The sequence below is a fragment of the Drosophila montana genome, unplaced genomic scaffold, assembly GCF_035044405.1.
Source record: "Drosophila montana isolate Dmon_TW-CO22-7 unplaced genomic scaffold, ASM3504440v1 contig_1083_1, whole genome shotgun sequence".
NCBI classification, from domain to species: Eukaryota; Metazoa; Arthropoda; class Insecta; order Diptera; family Drosophilidae; genus Drosophila; species Drosophila montana.
The window spans coordinates 1,448,016-1,455,802 of record NW_026996074.1 but is presented as its reverse complement, the minus strand read 5'-3'; the positions used below and the strand labels follow the sequence as shown (position 1 = coordinate 1,455,802).

Genomic DNA, 7,787 nt, shown 5'->3' with positions numbered 1-7,787 from the left:
AAAAAAACGGATTAAAATAGCAGCATAGAAAGCAATACAACCGCAATTGCAATGCTGTTGATAGAATTCAATAAAGACGCGTATGATTGTGTGTGTGTACATGTATATAGAAATTCTTGCAATTTATCCTAGCTGCCGCAAACACGAAGCCATCCAAAACACGTTTACATTGTGTTTCTTAACTGATCTTGATGAAATTTTCAGTAGAGCCTATTGTGCTATAGAATTTTCGTATATTCTTAAAAATACAACTGATTTAAAAATGTAGTTTATGTTGGTGGGTAGCTCAAATACGTAATGGCTTTTAACCATATGGGTTCAGGGTATAACAAAAATATATCCCTCAATAGGTCTCGAACTCGAGACAGACCACACTACTTGCCGCCGCCTCTACTCAACATATTCACCAATAATTGAGTCTTAACGAGAAAAAAGCAAATTAAAATAGCAGCACAGAAAACCAACAATCGCAATTGCAATGCTCTTGATAGAATTCAAAGCAAACGCGATGGAATGTGTGTGTGTATACAGAAATTCTTGAAATTTGCGCTAGCTGTCGCTGACACATGCGCAAACAAAACATATAACTTTTGTGTTTCTTAGCCGATCTTAATGAAATTTTCGACAGTACATCTTATTGTAGAATAGAATATGGAATATTCGTGTATTATCAAAAAGTCAATTGTATTTAAATTGTGGCTTATATTGTGGGTAAAATAAATTGGTTTCTTTACTTGATTTATAGCTATGTGGTAGTAGCGGGGAGGTGGCGATAGGTATAAAATGAAAGATACTTGATATATATATACTATTAGAATTTATATATATATACATATATATATATATATGTATATATATATATATATATTCTATAGAAGCTACATGGTAAGTTTGGTGAATCTAGCTCATATTATTTATCAAATTGTCCAAAAAACATGATTTCGATATCGATTTTTATCGATCACTTGGAAACGGGGCATAATGTATATGTATAATGTATTTGTGCAACTGTATGTAACAGGCAGAAGGAATCGTCTCCGACTCCATAAAGTATATATATATTCTCGATCAGCATCACAAGCCGAGTCGATCTAGCTATGCTCGTTTGTCTGTCCGGGACTTGGTTTTAGCTGTAGGTCCTCCTAGTGCCCGCGCAGTACGAGTTGGTTTCAGAAATTCGATAACTTGCGCCGTTTTCAAGCAATCGATATCGAAATCCCGCTTTTGGGGCAAATCTCTTAGGTTTTAAAAGCTAGTCGCCAAATTTGGCATGTAGCTTCATGAATAGTATTTATATATAATTAAAAAAGCCTCAACGCGTTACTTAAAAAAATATTACTTTATTTTAAAATAGGCCCGTTTTATGGGAATTAATTGTGGCGGATGTTTATGTCTAGTGGTCTTTGATTTAATGATCGGTTCCACACCAGAATTGTTATTGTTACCAAGAATTTATCATTTCGGGCCTCTAAGGTTTATTGTTACAAATTGGGGCGTCTCGTGTTACATATTTCAGTAGTGCGCTTAGTTGCTAGGGCTGATTATTAAGGAGTTGGAATTAGGTGCTGTGGACAAATGTGTATGTGTACTTATAGTATATGTTGTGGGTGTGGTACATATGTCACTTCCCATTCCTATGAAACTAGCCTGTCCTCAGGCGGACATTTTCGGGTATAATTTTGGATTATTGTTAATTACAATATTATCGGTTTCATTTAAGTTGCTATTGCTTACAATATTTGCATGTAATTGTATATTGATCGGTTCTTCCATTTGTGGTTCTTCTTTTTTATTCTTATACTTTACAATTATTCTTTAGGGTAATGCTTTGAACTTATAGAGAATATACAATATTATGGCGCTTATGATTATGCAAAGTGTTGTTACGGTTACAATTTGAAAAATATTGTACATTTTCGTGTGCGCTTTTACGATTTCTTTGCCTTGAATGTAAGAAAGTGGTTCTAATTTGGTTATTTCATCTAGTTCGATTGAACAGTTTGACGCTTTTATAAGGTTGTTAACTTCTACTATCATTTTTATATTGATGCAATCTTGTTTTAGAAGTGTTTTGGGTAGATTCCAAGTAATAAGCATATTAGGCTCAATATAATTGATTTCAAAATTCTTTCTTGTTTTCGTATAGCTACATTCTGTTGTGACTTGAATTAAAATCCCTGTTATGCATTTCTTTGTAATTAATTCATTTGTGTTTGCCGTGCAGGCCTGCTTGTCTTGCATGAATTACTTGTCATGAATTTCTTCTGTCAAGATGTTGTTATCCTTGTCTGGATATGGTTATATTTCAAAATCGGTGTTTGAACTATCTCTCGTAGAGTACGGGATATGATCAAAATTTCGTTTGTGTCAGTCTTTAACCATGTTGAAGTTTTTATATTTAATATTTTTTCCGAATTAACGTGTTGTAAAGTGTCATGTTTTAGTAAGTTTGGGTTGAAATTCCAAGTCTGGTAAGTTGCATTCACAACTCTATGTCTTCTATGAATTCGGTGAATTCTTGGAGGTTGAAAATGAGGAGTGCTAACCTTTGGCTTACCTAATCTACTTGATTGAAATGATTAATGGTTTCTATGCCTGTATTGACTGCTTCTAATACTCGATTTAGTTCGTTTGCTTGTACGCTGTTTTCTGCTATGTTGTTCATTTTAGATTATAATTCCTCTTTATCTTGTTGATCAAATATGCCGAGTAAATATTTATAATTTGTACCCATAAAATTAGAAAGACCGCGTTTGCTGCGTTTTGCTATTCTTATGCAGTTCATTTCTCTTTCCAGTTTGTCTTGTAAATATTTTAAATATTTAAATATTTTATACTTAACTTGGGCCGGATTGATTTCTATACTTTGGGCTTCTCGGACGTAGGTGGTTATTAGGAATAATATTAAGTATGCTGATAGTTTAAGGTGGGCTTTCTTGGCCGTTTGATCTGGAATTATCGTATATACTTAGATTACTTTCCTTTTTCTTCTTAAACTTAGATTAGTAGTGTGTGATTTTTCTACCTCTATTGCTTTCTTCAAAATGTTTATCATCTATTTGCCTGAGATTTATTGTTTTCTTGAATGGTGTTGTAGTCTTTGATCTTACTAGAGATGCTTCCTTAAATCTAGTACCTATATCGAAATCTTAACGTTTTTCATTTAAACTTGATATTTTATTAAATTTGTTTACTTGAGTGTTATATGCGGGCGTTCCGATATAAAGATATCGTTTGGTGTTCTAAGTTGGTGTTTTAAGTTGTTAATTTGTTTTCTGGATCGGACTCACTGTTTATTATTCTTAGTTTTTCGTTAACTGTTTTGTGAAATCTCTCAATATCAGAAATTCCATTTTTACTAGTGGTTATTGTTATTTGGACATTATCGGACTGTAACCATAATTGAAGTGCTGCGCACACGAATGCTGAATCTTTGTAGGCTTTAATGTCTGTTGGTTTACCCATTAGGTTGAAAATTTGGAGGATTGCTCGTTTTGTTTCGAGCCAATCTCTGCTATTAATTTCTATTAATGAAGCTTATTTGGGATATATGTCTATACAAGATAGAAACTGTCTATTGTCAATGATATAAAAATCCATGACGTATTTCTCTCGGGGGTTGAACGTTTCTGGAGTAGTTAAAAGGAGAGCTTTGTGTTTCTGTGTTCAGTTTTGGCTATGTAGCATATGTGTTCGCATTCGCATTCATTTATAATGTTTTATATCAGTTTTTGGTGATCGGTAATATTTTTCTTTGTTTACTGGATTTCATTACCTTTGTTTGGGTATTTGGGTTAATTATTTCAATGTAAGCGTTTTGGAAAACTATGAAATCGGCTTCATTGTGGAAGTAAATTACACTTTTCTTAGTGCATAAATATTCTTTAATCCATTTTTTAGCGTACTAATGGGTCATTTCCTGATAAGAAATTTTGATTATTAATGGTTTTTATGAATTCTAATTGCTTATTATAGTAATTAACTGGTCTTTCAGTGATAGAAATATGATTTTCGTTATCTTCTTATGTGCTATGTATTGTCGCTGCTAGGCTATTTGGGGTTTCACCTAGTAAATTTTCCCCTATTTTAATTCGGCGTCTGCTACATAGTTTTATTATTTGACATATTTCATGTGATGTAGTGTGTATATTAATTTTAAATAACACCCTTTATTTAAATACATACGTATGCGACATTTTGTTGCATTCAATAACAAACATAAAGCCAAAAGCGCAGAGCCACTTGAGTTTATTGACTCAGGCTCATATTACGCAGCGCGGACCGCTAGTACTCTAGCTGCCCGTTTAGCTGACGGCGCATATCACACGCTACGCTTATGTAGTGCATACCAAGAGTACCACACTCTGTCTCTTTTAATTAAGCTCTCCTGCGACAGAGCAATACATATAATAATATCTATATCTTAGGTTTTGAAGCGGACAGAGTTCCGAATAAAGAACATTCCAAAAACCCTACTGAATGGAAACAGTCGTGTTGTTTCATCTTACTTTTTTCAGTGATAATCAAACTCATTTAGCTTGATTTTCCATCTTTGTAGCTTCATATTGGGTTCTTTCATACTACTCAACCAAACTAGGGGTCTGTGATCACTAAGGATTTCGAATTTCTTTCCAAAAAGATAGGACCTGAAGTATTTAGTGGCCCAGACAATAGCTAAAAGTCTCTTTTCTATTGCCGAATAGTTGACTTCATGTTCATTTATTGTTCTGCTGGCATAGCAGATTGATTTATGATCTTGGGATAATGCTGCTCCTATGGCAGTATTACTGACATCTATGGTTAACGAGAATTGTTTCTCGAAATTATAATATACTAGTATCGGATCGGACATGATAAGCTTTAATTTTTCAAATGATTTATGTACTGTTTATCTTTGGTGATTATGATTGCACCTTTTTTCAATTTTGCTGTCATTGGTTTCGCTATTTTTGTAAAATTTGGGATTAACTTTCGGTAAGAACCGCAAAGTCCTAAAATTTTTTTGATTATCTTCGCTGTTTTAGGTATTGGGAATTTTTGTATTGCTTTAGATTGGCCACCCTTAGTTTTGTGAATAATTCCTCAATGACAATATATGTTCCTCCAAAGAAGTGGAGTATCCATATCCTTGTAGTTCAAATCTTCAAGGAGATTGTTCAGCGTTGAAACGTTGCAGGTGCATTTTTCCATTTAAACGGCATACGAGAGTACTCGTAATGTTTATTTTCGTAGAATAAGCAGTCTTAGGAATTGATTTTTTATCCATTTGGATCTAATTAAAAACCTTTCAAGAGGTCAATGGTAGTGAAATACTGACATTTACCAAGTATGTCGAGTATATATCCATTGCTGGTATAGGGTATTTGTCATCAACTGTGACTTCATTAAGGCTTCGATAGTCAATGAATATCCTAAATTTTGATTTCCCGGATGCATCCCTCTTTTTGGGTATGATCCAAAGAGGCGAACAATAAGGTGATTTCGTTTTGCGTGTTATCCCTTGGTAAATCATATCTTTGATTTCGTTATCGACTTCTTGGTCGAATGTTTGGGCATATTTATACAGTTTTTTGTAAACCTTGTGTACTTGTGAAAATCAAATGTTCACCCTCTCGGTACTGAATGTCACCAAACTCAAGAAAGACTTTAGTTAATTTGCATTTTTCTTCATCGTTTAGATGATCTAGGCGGAATTCATTGAACTCTGAAAGCTCATTGTTGTTGGCGAACACTAATTGCTCGTCATGAGATGGGGGTGGAACAAGATATCCGGGATCTGATTCGTCCCTTGGAAATTCAATTTCTGAATTGTTTTAAATGTAAATGTGAAATCTTTAATTCGTACAGTTTTGTTTTTGTAATCTATTATGGCTTAAAAAAATTATGTAAAAAAATTTCTGATGAGTGGCGCAAAGTTTTCTGGGTTTCAGCGGTATGTGTACTTCTAATTGACAGTTTTTTATAGGGAATTTTGGGAAATCTTCTTTCATTAAATTAACAGACGACCCCGTGTCTAATACGCATTTTAGAATTTTATTATTTTTATACCCAGAACCCATTAAAAATGGGTGAAAAGGGTATAATGTATTTATGCAAATGTATGTACAGTCAGAAGGAAGCATCTCCGACCCCATAAAGTAAACATATTCTCGATCAGCTTTAATAGCCGAGTCGATCTAGCCATGTCCGTCCGTATGTATGTATTAAAGCAAGGATATCAGAACCCATGAGAGCTAGAGACTTGAAATTTTAGCTGTAGGTCCTCCTAGTCCCCGCGCAGATCGAGTTTGTTTTCGATATTCGATAAATTGTCCTGATTCGAAGTAATCGATAAAAATCGATATCGAAATCCTACACAAATATTCCATGGGACAATAAGATGTACTATCGAAAATTTCATTAAGATCGGTTAAGAAACACAAAAGTTATATGTTTTGTTTGCGCATGTGTCAGCGACAGGTGCGCAAATTTCAAGAATTTCTGTATACACACATACATTCCATCGCGTTTGCTTTGAATTCTATCAAGAGCATTGCAATTGCGATTGTTGGTTTTCTGTGCTGCTATTTTAATTTGCTTTTTTCTCGTTGACTCAATTATTGGTGAATATGTTGAGTAGAGGCGGCGGCAAGTAGTGTGGTCTGTCTCGAGTTCGAGACCTATTGAGGGATATATTTTTGTTATACCCTGAACCCATAAAAAATGGTTAAAGGCCATTACGTATTTGAGCTACCCACCAACTTAAACTACATTTTTAAATAATTTGTATTTTTAAGAATATACGAAAATTCTATAGCACAATAGGCTCTACTGAAAATTTCATCAAGATCAGTTAAGAAACACAATGAAAACGTGTTTTCATGGATGGCTTCGTGTTTGCGGCAGCTGGGAAAAATTGCAAAAATTTCTATATACATGTACACACACACAATCATACGCGTATTTATTGAATTCTATCAACAGCATTGCAATTGCGGTTGTATTGCTTTCTATGCTGCTATTTTAATCCGTTTTTTTCTCATTGAGATTGAATTCTTGGTGTGGTTGTTGAGTAGAGGCTGCTGCAAATTGTGTGGTGTGTCACGAGTTCGAAACCTATCGAGGAAACTTTTTTTTATGTATTTTTTACTGCTGAAGTAAACGAGCGTGTAGCGCGACCTGCATTTGGTGTTGGTAGAAGAGGGTTCAGGGTATTCCCTAGTGGGGAGCTCCCGACTAGAGCCTCTTACTTGTTAATTTTTAAAAAAATGCTAATTGTATCCCTTCCCCTATTACAATATCTATATGAGTCAAAAAAAATCATTTTTTCGGCTAAAGCTTTCTGATTAGTATGTGTATGTATGAGCATGCATGTATGACTAAACATTATTTTATATGCATTTTTAAATGAAATCAATAAAATGTCATTTCACGGTAAACATCATTTCCTTTACATTTCCAACATCTTCTTTAAAAATCAATATCTTCATTAAAGCTTACGGAAGAATGTTATCATATGTTAGTATATATATTGTTATACATACATATGTATGTATGTTTGTACATATTCATTTTTTTCCACATGAAGTAGAAGACCGCAAAGTGGAACTTTTTAGCAGTGTTATTATAAATCTGCGCGCCTTATTTAAGAATTATATTCCATAAGTATTTAATATTATTACATAACTTTAATAATTTATAATGCTGCCAATGTAATATTAGAAGAAATATCCAAAGGAGGTTAACTGATACATTAATAATTATTATTATAAGATTGATATTGTTATGTATGGCATTCTAATAATTAA

General features: G+C 33.7%; 1 long non-coding RNA gene across 1 annotated transcript; it reads right to left on the bottom strand.

The window, feature by feature from the left end:
• Positions 1–1,320: 1,320 nt before the first annotated feature.
• Positions 1,321–6,347, bottom strand: LOC135435805 (uncharacterized). The gene is made up of 2 exons (XR_010437440.1): positions 2,978–6,347; positions 1,321–2,931 (listed from the first exon to the last, which is right to left on the bottom strand). It is a non-coding gene; the product is annotated as an uncharacterized LOC135435805 (long non-coding RNA).
• Positions 6,348–7,787: the final 1,440 nt, after the last annotated feature.